Source organism: Acinonyx jubatus, chromosome C2 (assembly GCF_027475565.1).
Source record: "Acinonyx jubatus isolate Ajub_Pintada_27869175 chromosome C2, VMU_Ajub_asm_v1.0, whole genome shotgun sequence".
In the NCBI taxonomy this organism is placed as follows: domain Eukaryota; kingdom Metazoa; phylum Chordata; class Mammalia; order Carnivora; family Felidae; genus Acinonyx; species Acinonyx jubatus.
The window spans coordinates 15,647,872-15,660,411 of NC_069384.1; positions in this window are offsets into that span (position 1 = coordinate 15,647,872).

The window sequence follows — 12,540 nt, forward strand, 5'->3', positions numbered from 1 at the left end:
ACAGAGAAAGACAGATACCATATGTTTTCATTCTTTTTTTTTTAATTTTCTTAAATGTTTTTATTTATTTTTGAGACAGAGAGAGACAGAGCATGAGCAGGGGAGGGGCAGAGAGAGAGGGAGACACAGAATCTGAAGCAGGCTCCAGGCTCTGAGCTGTCAGCACAGAGCCTGACGCGGGGCTCGAACTCACGGACCGTGAGATCATGACCTGAGCTGAAGTCAGACACCCAACCGACCGAGCCACCCAGGCACCCCCATATGTTTTCTTTCTTATGTGGATCCTGAGAAACTTAACAGAAGACCATGGGGGAGGGGAAGGAAAAAAAAGAGAGGGAGGGAGCCAAACCACAAGAGACTCTTAAAAACTGAGAATAAACTGGGGGTTGATAGGGGGTGGGAGGGAGGGGAGGGTGAGTGGTGGGCATTGAGGAGGGCACCTGTTGGGATGAGCACTGGGTGTTGTATGGAAACCAATTTGACAATAAATTTCATATTTAAAAAAAAAGGAAATAAAGTTGTGCCTTTAATTTGCCTTATAAATCTTTTCAGGATCCAGGTATATCCCATCTCCCTGGGTAATTAGTTCACTTTTCACTACATGTGGATGACGTGATTCTTATAGGTTACTTTTCCATATTAAATGTCAAGGGCCTTTGAAGACCATTCCTAGTTTATTTGATAGGAATCAATTCCCTACATACAGCCCCACGAATGTTCTCCACGTGTGTATACATGACAAGGAAGCAACCTAGGGTACTGCATCGATTTAGAGGAAGTCAGAAAACAGGGAAATGTCTGTGAGCCCTGATAGGAAGGAAGGGGGGGGGGGTGGGAATCTAAAATCAATTGATGTTTTCTCTTTAGAATCTCTCATTTCCTATAATGTTATACAAAGTAAAGATTTCGGAAGAAAGAGAAGATTCGAGGACATGGAGGGAGAGGATAAAGTTGGAGTTTTGTGGGGACTTCAAGGGCATTAAAGTGATGATCATACAGAGCTAAGCACGGCTGGCTTCATAGATGTGCCACATGTGCAGTTGCACAGGACCTGCACTCAGAAGGGCCCTGCCCTGGCTTTAAATGCTTTATTGTCAGTGTCAGAGATTCTTAGTTTTTGAGCCAAGGGGTCCAAATTTTCATGTCACGCTTGGTCCACAAATTATGCAATAAACCCTGATGCTACATCAAGCTTTTTTTAAGTTTGAACCAATTACAAATTAAAAGTAAGCATTTATTCAAATTTCCACCTATTTATTACTTTGATGGCCTTATACTAGGATCCAAGAATAACAGCAAACCAAACTGAGATCTCACAGTCCCATGCTTTTCCCACAGATGGAAAGAATAGGAGTCAAGAAACGACTCTGAGCAACAACCATCAGGAGTCATGTGCAATTGATCTTTGCGCAGAGCGTAGGAAGAGACGCGTGTTCCTATTAGCAGTTCTTACACGAGCTTAGATAACTGCTCCTAAAATCGAATGCTAGACCTCTAGTAATGGGTGACATCTGCCCCTAGCTAGTGAAGTGGCTTCAAAATCCCCAATCTAGGAACTGAGTAATTCGTCACCATTGTCAAAACCATCCTTTGTCATCCTTCACCCTTAACAGACGTTACCCGGTGTAAGAAAAAGAAAATGCCTACAAGCTGAGAGTGCATTACTCACTGTAGAAAAGTAATTACCCTTACTTCCATTTCAGGCATTGAAACAGACCAAATGTCCTATTTCCACGTTCTATACACACATATTCATATAAATACAAACATGCATCTCTGCACGAAGTGACAGGGCTTTCTATTTGTAGACATATTTGTATGTAACATACTCTGGATAGAGGGGCACATGGGGGTGGTGCTCAGCCAGTTAAGCGCCCAACTCTTGATTTCAGCTCAGGTCATGATCTCAGGATTCATGAGCGAGAGCCCCGCGTACGGCTCTGCACTGACAGCGTGGAGCCTGCTTGGGATTTCTTTCTGCCTCTCTCTCTCAAAAGAAAATAGGATGTAAAAAATTTCTTTAACATACTCTGAAAAGATATTTAAAATGAAGGAATTTGGATATGATCAATATCTTCCAAGAACTTTCATCTGGTAAGACAGAGGTCACTGCTGCCCAATTGATAAATGGAGAGCCTGACCTGCTGGTATGGCAATGCTCCTAATCAGCTCCCAAAATAAAAGAACGTAGCCCCGTCACTGCTGATTCACCACTACCCTCAAGGGTTTGAGTTTCCTTCTTGTGGCAGAATCTTCTGCATCCGCCCACACACACTTCGCCCCATATACTGGTTCTTTTTCTTCCATACTAAGTTTCAAGCAATAGGATTGTATTGGCCAGAGTTCCCCAGAGAAACAGAACCAATAGGAGATAGAGAGAGGGGGGGATTTATTAAAGGGAATTAGCGCATGTGATTATGGAGGCTGACAAGTCCCAAGATTTGTCATCTGTTAGCTAGAGACCTAGGAAGCCAATGGTGCAGTTCTCATGTGAAGGTGGACAGGCTTGAGACCCAGAAAGAGCCAATGTCTCTTATCTGGTCTAAAGGCAGGAAAGCGCCAACATCCCAACTCAAGGGAGGCAGGCAGGAGGAGATCTCTCTTATAACCTTTTTGTTCTATTCAGTACTTCAACTGATCAGACAAGCTCCACCCACATTGGGGAGGCCTATCTGCTTTACTCATTTTACTTATTAAAAAGTAAATCCCAGGAAGCCTGGGTGGCTCAGTCGGTTAAGCCTCAGACTCTTGATTTTGACTCAGGTCATGATCTCATGATTCATGAGTTTGAGCTTCTTTGCTGACAGTACAGAGCCTACCTGGGATTCTGTCTCACTCCCTCTCTCTGCCCCTCCCTCGCTCATTCTCTCTCTCTCTTTCTTTCTCTCAAAATAAAAACAAACAAACAAAAAAGTAAATCTCATGCAAAAACACCCTCACAGAGACACCCAGAATAATGTTTGACCAAACATCTGGGGACCCTATGGCCCAGAAACATCTCATGGCAGCTTCCAGGATAGCCAGCCCACCAAGTTGGCCTCTCTTCTTCTGTGTCCCTACTCCCTGTAGCCATCTTGAACCCTAACAATGAGCAGCTGGCATCTCAGATTATAATAACGAGGGACATCCCTAGGGGCACCTGAGTGGCTCTATAGGTTAAGCATCCGACTTCGGCTCAGGTCATCATTTCATGGTTTGTGAGTTCGAGCCCCGCATCAGGCTCTGGTCTGCCCCTCCACTGCTTGCACTCTGTCTCCCGCATTGTCTCAAAAATAAATAAACGTTAAAAAAAATTTTAATATAATAATGAGGGACATCCCTTAATAAGAGCAGATAAATTTGAGGCTCTGAAGATTTTATGGAGCAGAACCTCCAAACCAACCCAGGACTCTATGTTCACACCTACTCTATGATGTGAAAAAAAAAATGCTTTTTCACATTATAGAAGAATCTTTCCACTGTTACTAGGGGGTGGTGATTGGGGCTGGGGCACAAGCATGGAATCTGCCCCTTTGCCACTGATTCTAATCCCAATACACCTCCCTTATTCTCCCATTGCACATTACAGAACAGGATCACACATTGGACAACAAATTAGCTAAAATACTTACGACTAGAAAGAAAGAAAGCTATAAGACCTGTGTAGCTCAGCAACTCTACAGTGAGGGTGATAATAAGACTTCTACAGCACAGTGATCTTTCGTGCACCTTTCACAACAATTCATTTCTTTCCAAAAATAACCTTGTGAAGCAGAGAAAGCTGATATTTTCACCTTCATGTTTCTCTCTGAAAAATCTAGGATTGCCCTGCTTGGATGATAATTTGGTTTTAATTGATTCCTCATATGAAGCTAAGCAAAACCATGCAGAATCAAGTGGGCAATCTAATATCTTATTAAATAGAACACTATCACTTTGCAAACGTTTATGGGGAGCTTTAAAACGGCCTTTATAAATGCAAATTAAGCCTTAAAGCAAATATGCTGAGATAATAGTAAAATTCTGTTTTAACATGATGGACATCAAAATGACTGCTAAATTTAATTGCCTTTCAATGGAAACCTCTGGTCACTGTAGAACAGAAGGACCTTGGGCTTGTCATTTGTTCGTTGTCTTGGGTTTTCAATTAAACAAGAAAACGCTATTATTGGCGTCAAATGCATGTTAGCATTAAAGGCCAGGGGAGGGGCGCCTGGCTGGCTTAGTTTAGTGAAGTGTGCAGCTTTTGATCTTGAGGTTGTGGGTTCAAGCCCCACGTTGGATGTAGAGATTACTTAAAAATAAAATCTTAAATTTTTTAAAAACCTTTATTTATTTTTGAAAGCCAGAGAGAGACAGAGTGTGAGCAGAGGAGAGGCAGAGAGCGAGGGAGACACAGAATCCGAAGCAGACTCCAGGCTCCGAGCTGTCAGCACAGGGTCCAACGCAGGGCTGGAACTCAAAAACTGTGAGATCATGACCTGAGCCAAAGTCAGATGTTTAACCAACTGAGCCACCCAGATGCCCCTAAAAATAAAATCTTTAAATAAATAAATACATAAAGGCCAGGAGAAATCCTAAAGCTGAGAGCTCTTTAACTTTTTTTAGCCCAGTGTTACTCTAATTTATTTGATCATGAAACAGTGTTTTCTTCTTTTTTTTTTATTACATACTTAACATTTCAAACACTGATGTTGTAAAAGCATGGTTTCAGAAATCCGATACCACATTCAACTTCCAGAGCACTTTCTTCTAAACAAACAGCAGTTAAGGATGAGGTTGGGAGGGGGCAGGGTCTGCACGCCCAGCTTTCTCTCCACCATCCTCCCAAATTAGGATTGCCAGACTCAGCCAATAAAAATACAGAGCTCCCAGCGCACCTGGGGGGTTCAGTCAGTTGAGCCTCTTACTCTAGATTTCAGCTCAGGTCATGATCCCCCCGGTTCAGGGGATCGAACCCTGTGTCGGGCTCTGTGCTGACAGCGCTCAGCCTGCTTTAGATTTTCTGTCTCTCTCTCTGCTCCTCTCCCCCACCTCTCAAAACCAAATAAACCATTTAAAACAAAATACAGAGGCATCTGGGTGGCTCAGTGGGTTCAGCGACCAACACTTGATCTTGGCTCAGGTCCTGATCTCATGGTTTGTGAGTTCAGTCCCCACGTGGGGCTCTGCACTGACAGTGTGGAGCCTCCTTGAGATTCTCTCTCCCTCTCTCTGTGCCCCTCCCCACCATCAAAATAAATAAATAAGCTTTAAAAAGATAAACAAAATTTTAAAATACAGAGTTCCCAATTAAAATTAAACTTCAGACAAATAGCTTTTTTTTTTTTTACACAATGATTGGGACATACTTATGCCATATATATATATATATATATATATATATGTATATATATACACATCTCGTATTTTGTCTGACAACCCTGCCCCTGACCCATCCTCAGAAAGGGAGGGGCTGATGGTCCTCCTGGCTCATATTTCCAGACATTTAATGGACAAACTAGGAAGGACACAGGGTTAAAATCACAAACTTGGCCATCCTGGCCATCTTGGGGTTTTGTTTGTTTGTTTGTTTTTAATTAGCTACTGAGGTATTTCTACCTTTTTACCTTGTTGGTCATCTGTGCAAAAGACTCTCAGGGATGTCTGGGTGGCTCAGTTGGTTGAGTGTCTGACTTCGGCTCAGGTCATGATCTCACAGTTCATGAGTTCGAGCCCCGCATCAGGCTCTGTGCTGAGAGCTTAGAGCCTGGAACCTGCTTCGGATTCTGTGTCTCCCTCTCTCTCTGTTCCTCCCCTGTTCGCACTCTGTCTCTCTCTCTCTCAAAAATATAAAAAGCTAAAAAAAAAAAAAAAAAAAAAAAAGACTCTCCATGCACCTCTGTAGATGCACCACTCTCCCCACTTTTCCACCCCGGTATGTGCCCCAGGAGCCTGGCTAGAGGGACCACAGTAACAAAGTTCCCTTGCCCTCTGACTTGTGATTGGGTTTTCCCAGTGGAAGCCACCAGCAGAAGAGAGAAGGACAGGAGGAGGGAAAGACAGACGTATCTATCCTCTACGCTACTCCCAGCTAAGCCCTGGGTAAGCTGTGGCCTCACCTCCTCACCAAAGCACAAATTCTTGGGAATGCGATGGGGTGGAGCCTCCTCTCCAGAACAGTCCCTGCCAGGTCCTAGTACTGCTTCTTCCCTCCTTCATCTTCCAAGGAGTAGGAGAGACTTCCCTGAGGCTGCCAGTCCCAACAGCTTCACCAATCCTCCCAGCTTCCCTTAACTCTGTCCCCAACTTGGTAAATATTCCCTTCATTAGGTCTCCTTTCATTGGCCCCTTTTGAATGCACTCTTGTTCCCTACGAGGACATTGATTACAGAGAGGAGGACTGAGATTTGGGGGATATACAAACTCCTCACCTGCATCTTAATCCTCAATCTCAAACTCAAACTAGGTTTGCAGAAAGTCTTGTTTTGGGGGTTTTAGCACCAATAATAAAGAGATTCCTTGCTTCCCATCTCTGGGTCAGCCAGCTAAAGGTCAGTGAATGCCACTCAGTAGGCTTTTATAGTTACTGCTACTTGGACCACTATTATTATAATTAGCACCCTGCATATCTGTATTTATAATATTGCAATGGTTTTGTAACAGTTTGGGGGTGGGGGTCAGTGTATTCAAATGCCATCAACATTCATCTCTCTCTGTGAAAAGAAGAACGTACAACCAGATGGAGATTTGCACGTAGAGCACAGTGACTCCCGAGTCTTGAGTCTTCTCACCTGGGATCTGAGATCTGACCCCTGTGTTCACTATGCTAGTTCCCAGAAGGCAGAAATCCCTAAAATTTGGTCGGGAAACCAGATATTCTCAGAATATATATTGTGACAGAATAGGGCTTGACACAACAACAAGTTAAATGAAAAACAAAAACAGGGGCGCCTGGGTGGTTCAGTCAGTTAAGTGTCTGGCTGTTGCTTTTGGCTCATGTCATGGTCTCACGGTTCATGGGATCAAGCCCCCCATCAGGCTCTGCATGGACAGTGCGGAGCTTGCTTGGGATTCTTTCTCTCTGCCTCCACACACTCTCTCTTTCTCTCAAAATAAATAAACATTTTAAATTAAGTTTAAAAAATAGAAAGAAACAAAGAAGGAAGAAGAAAGAAAGAGAAAGAAAGAAAGAAAAAAAGAAAGAAAGAAAGAAAGAAAGAGAAAGAGAAAGAAAAGAAAAACCATCCCAACTTACGCATGATTTCTTGCTTTTTCCCAGCTATTTTTAAATCAAATCACCATAGAATCTATGGCATTCTGGAGATTGCAGGATTTGTGAGTCATATCCTTATTTACAGGAATGATGGGGAAAGTCAGCATGTTCAGTATTTACTTCATTTTTGAGAAGTGAGCAGGCAATTAAGAAGCAGGGGGGTGGAGGGGGCAGTCTGTCTCACACATAACTTTACCTCATCCTACTATCTCTTTATCTTTCCCTTTCCAAGGCTCGGATCTGAGAGAACAGCTACTGCCCAGACATGTTCAGTGACAGACAAAATAGGTTGAGATCAGCCAGTTGCAAATGCAATTTCTCCCTCATTGGCTGTTGAAAAACTTGGTTCCTCCTCTATTCACACTGGCTCAGTCCTTCTGCTCAGAATTGTCATCCTAAACTCCTTAGTGCAAAAGCAGCCACTAAAAAGTTTTTAAAAGACAAAATCTTCAGGGACCCACTCTGTTTTCTGGCTTGTATGACTCAGGCCATCACCTCACCATCATTATCACATTATCTGCACTCTTAAAAGCCACCCACACACAAGGACTGGATAGGAAGGAACATTTTCAAGGTTTCAGGGAGCAGAATGAAATACATATGATTTTAACAGTATAACTTAAAACTCTTTTGAGTAGAAGACATTTTTCTTTCAGGGAACTTTTGTTGGTAACCCTGAGAAATCATGTATTCCCAGTTATTTAAAACACAGACTGTTAGAATTGGAAGGGTATTCAAAGAATCTAAAGGTTCATGCTATCAGCTTCATGGGCTATTTAATCTTGACCTATGTGCATTTCAAGTTTCTATGTTCATGTGTGGATGATTTCACTCTCTCCTCTGATTATCATTCTTTAAAAATAACAAGATGGCTGAAAAATATTGTCTTAGAAGTTCTAATTGCTTAAGAATATTCTCTTGCCAGTTCTAGGTTTGGCAATTTTGAAACATGAAATAAACCTTTAAAAACAGGTTGCTAGGGGTGCCTGCGTGGCTCAGCCGGTTAAGCGTCCGACTTTGGCTCAGGTCATGATCTCGTGGTCTGAGAGTTCGAGCCCAGCCTCAGGATCTGTGCTGACAGCTCAGAGCCTGAGGCCTGCTTTGGAATCTGTGACTCCCGTTCTCTCTCTGCCCCTCCCCCACTCACACTCTGTCTCTCCCTGTCTCTCAAAAAATAAATAAACATTAAAATTTTTTTTAATTTTTTAAACAAAAAAATTTTTTAAATAAAAACAGGTGGATAGTAGAAATATTCATTAAAAAGAAGGATTATTATAAGCATCACCCATTTAAATATATTAATGGTGACTGTTAAGGTAGATTCAGTCTGACCAAGCGTTTATTATTCTCTAAGGAGAAAAATATTCATTAAGTGACTTATCAAATCAAATGTATATAATAACCCTGTCTAACTAACTTATCATCTATCTAGCCCACTAGCTAAATATATACAATATAAATAGTCCTATATAGCACTCTCAGCAATTTAAAAAAAAAAATTTTTTTAACATTTATTTATTTTTGAGACAGAGAGAAACAGAGCATGAATGGGGGAGGGTCATAGAGAGAGGGAGACACAGAATCTGAAACAGGCTCTGGGCTCTGAGCTGTCAGCACAGAGCCCGACGCAGGGCTCGAACTCACGGACCGTGAGATCATAACCTGAGCCGAAGTCAGACACTTAACCGACTGAGCCACCCAGACGCCCCAACACTCTCAGTAATTTAAAGTGAAGTAACTTTAAAAAGAAAATTCTTAAAACATGTCACTATAGAAGATAATGTGTTCACATGGTATGCCTTATGTTTAAATTCAGTGGCTTCCTATTGCTTTTAGGATTAAGGCCAAAATTCTTAATGTGATCTTCAAGTTTCTGCCTTATTCTACAACTTCATCTTGTATCACACTCTCCCTACATCTTCATGCTCAGCCACACTGGTCTTCCTTCAAGTCTTTGAACATGTCCCAGGGCCTTTGTACATGTTTTCATTCTGTCTAGATGCCTTCCTCCACCCACCTTCTTTGCCTCTTGAGCTCTTACTCATCTACCAGATCTTACCTCAGGAGTTACCACCTTACAGAAACCATCCCAGCCTCATCTCAGTTAGATTCGCTTCATAAACTAGGTTTCTTTTCTGCTTGGCACTTACCTCATTTACATGATGTATTTGTTATCTACTGCTAAATATCACCTGGAAATTTATTAGCTTAAAACAGTAAACATTTATCATCTCTTGGTTCCTGCTAAACAAGAACCGGGAGCAGACTGGTGGTGTGGCTGTGGCTCAGAGTCTCGTGACATTGCATCAAGATGTCAGCCAGGCTGCAGCCTTTTGAAGTCTTGCCTGGTGCTAGAAGGTCTGCTTCCAAGTTCATTTGTAGGGCCTCAGTTCCTTACCATGTGGCCTCTCCAAGGCCTGCTTAAGTCTCTTCAGAACATGGCAGGTGGCTCTCCCCAGAGCAAGTGATCCCAGAGAACAGATGAGAAGGGAGCTACTATGTCTTTTATGACCTCACCTTAGAAGTCACATAGTGCCACTTCTTCTCTATTCTGTTTGTTAAAAATAGGTCTTTTAGTCCAATCCACACTACACGGCAGGGAATTTACGCTCTACCTTTGGAGGGGATTTTTGGATATATTTTAAGATGACCCCAGGGCGCCTGGGTGGCTCAGTCGGTTGACAGTCTAGCTCTTGATTTTGGCTCAAGTTGTGATCCCGGGGTCGTGGGATGGAGCCCTGCATCAGGCTCTGTCCTGAACGTGGAGCCTACTTAGGATTCTCTTTCTCTACCTCTGCCCCTCTCCTTCACTCATTCTTTTTCTCTCTCTCTGTCTCTCTCTTAAAAGAAACAACAACAAAAAAAAAAGACTACCCCAAATGGGTATTTGGGTAAATGTCTACCTCCCTTACTAGACTAAGGGTACCTTAAGAATGGCACCCATTTTTTTATTGTTCACTGTTGTGTCCCTGGCACCTTCCAGGATGCCTAGCAAAGTACAAGCATTCAGGAAATAATTTTAAAAATGAATGAATTTGGGGCGCCTGGATGGCTTGGTCAGTTGAGCGTCCGACTTCGACTCAGGTCATGATCTCACCATTCGTGGGTTCAAGCCCTGCATCGTGCTCTGTGCTGACAGCTCAGAGCCTGGAGCCTGCTTCAGATTCGGTGTCTCCCTCTCTCTCTGCCCCTCCCTGATCGCGCTTGCACTCTCTCTCAAAAATAAATAAACTTAAAAAAATTAATAAGTGAATGAAACTTAGTATTTCAATCCCAGTGCTAGGGAACTTTTACAAATTACTTAGTTACTAATTCGGGAGAATGGGGATAATTATAGCTACCTCTCAGGTCTTATAAGAATTTAACAATACAGTCTATATAAAGCACTGGCATAGTCTGGCACAGAAGGGGCTCAGGAAATGTCACCTCTCATCTTCTTTGCTTCCGTTGCATATGGAACCCATCCCAAGCCACATGGATTCTACTTATCACGTCTCCCCATCCCTTCTAGTCTGTTACTCCATTTCAATTGTGGCCTCTCTCCTTGCACACTCCTTTCTATTACCCTTCTGACAGTTCCTCTGCCTCCGGTCTCTGTCTCCTGTGATCCATCCCACGCACTACAACCATATTGCTTATCTTCAAGTCCTGTCCTCATCATTCACTCCTGATTTCAAAACATTTCTGTCCAGGGGCGCCTGGGTGGTTCAGTCGGTTAAGCATCCAACTTTGGCTCACGTCATGATCTCACGGTTCATGCGCTCGGGGCCCCCCATTGGGTTCTGTGCTGACAGCTCAGAGCCTGGAACTGACTTCAGATTCTGTGTCTCCCTCTCTCTCTGCCCCTCCCCCTGCCCACATCCTGTCTCTCTCTCTCTCTCTCAAAAATAAACATTAGGGGCGCCTGGGTGGCTCAGTCCGTTAACCGTCCGACTTCAGCTCAGTTCATGATCTCGTGGTTGGTGAGTTCAAGCCCCACGTTGGGCTCTGTGCTGACAGTTCAGAGCCCAGAGCCTGCTTCGGATTCTGTGTCTTCCTCTCTCTCTCTGCCCCTCCCCCTGCTCACATCCTGTCTCTCTCTCTTTCTCTCAAAAATAAACATTAGTGGCGCCTGGGTGGCTCAGTAGGTTAAGCGTCCAACTTCAGCTCAGGTGATGATCAAACGGTTTGTGAGTTCGAGCCCCGTGTCGGGCTCTGGGCTGACAGCCCAGAGCCCGCAACCTGCTTCGGATTCTGTGTCTTCCTCTGTCTCTGACCCTCCCCCGTTCATGCTCTGTCTCTCTCTGTCTCAAAAATAAATAAACGTTAAAAAAATCATAAAGAAACATTAAAAAACAAAGTTTTTAAAACATTTCTGTCCAAACTCCCCCTGCAACCAGGGCCCAGTGGAACTTCCCAACCTAATTATTCACTATCCGCCTGCATATACTCGACAGTAAAGACTCTCACCACCCCCATATCTGGGCTTCCCAACCACTGTTCTTCTGCTCATGCCATCCTTTCCTTCTCTGAACTCCGACTGAAAACTTCATCTATCTTATTGCACTGACGTTTATTCGTGTCTTCAGGAACTAGAACAAATATGCTACTTCTGTTACTAAATTGGAAGCATCTCGAAGGCTAGGATGGTGTAATTCATTCTTCATCCTCTGTTGTCGCTCCTCTGCCCTGCACTAGGAAAGTGTACCATAAACTTTTGTTGAATTGGATTTGAGTTCCAGACGGCTTTTATTTCCTTATTTATACTGACTTCGAGATACAGCCAAGTCCAGATCCCAGAATGAGATAGAGCACATGCTCTGCCCTTTCCAGTGATTAGACATTTGACCTCTACCCACAGATGACCACATTCTTGTGTCTACATCAACTAAGTGACCCACAAAGAGCAATTCTCCAATAGAGCAATTGCAGAATACAATATGGGTTGCATTTTCCTTTAATTCTGGCCGAAAAGCAAATATCTTCACCTTAATATTCATCGGACCTCTGTGCTCATTTTTAATGCTCTATATCATTTTCATTATTGCTAATAGCAAGAATATTGTAAATATGTTTGAAGATAGGAAATTCTTAAATGGTTCTGTGTTATATAGATAATATGCAGAGGTGAGTAAGACTGGGGGGAATTTGTTACATGCATGTTACATGCATGCATTTCTAATGCATGGAAAGCTAAGACTGGCAATGCGAGAAATTTTGCTTTTAGATTTCTCTGGCACGACTTCAAAAGTAGATGATGTTTTCATGTTTTCAATGAATAAAAGTCTGCCTCAGACACACACACGTAGGGAAATTCTTGCTGTTGA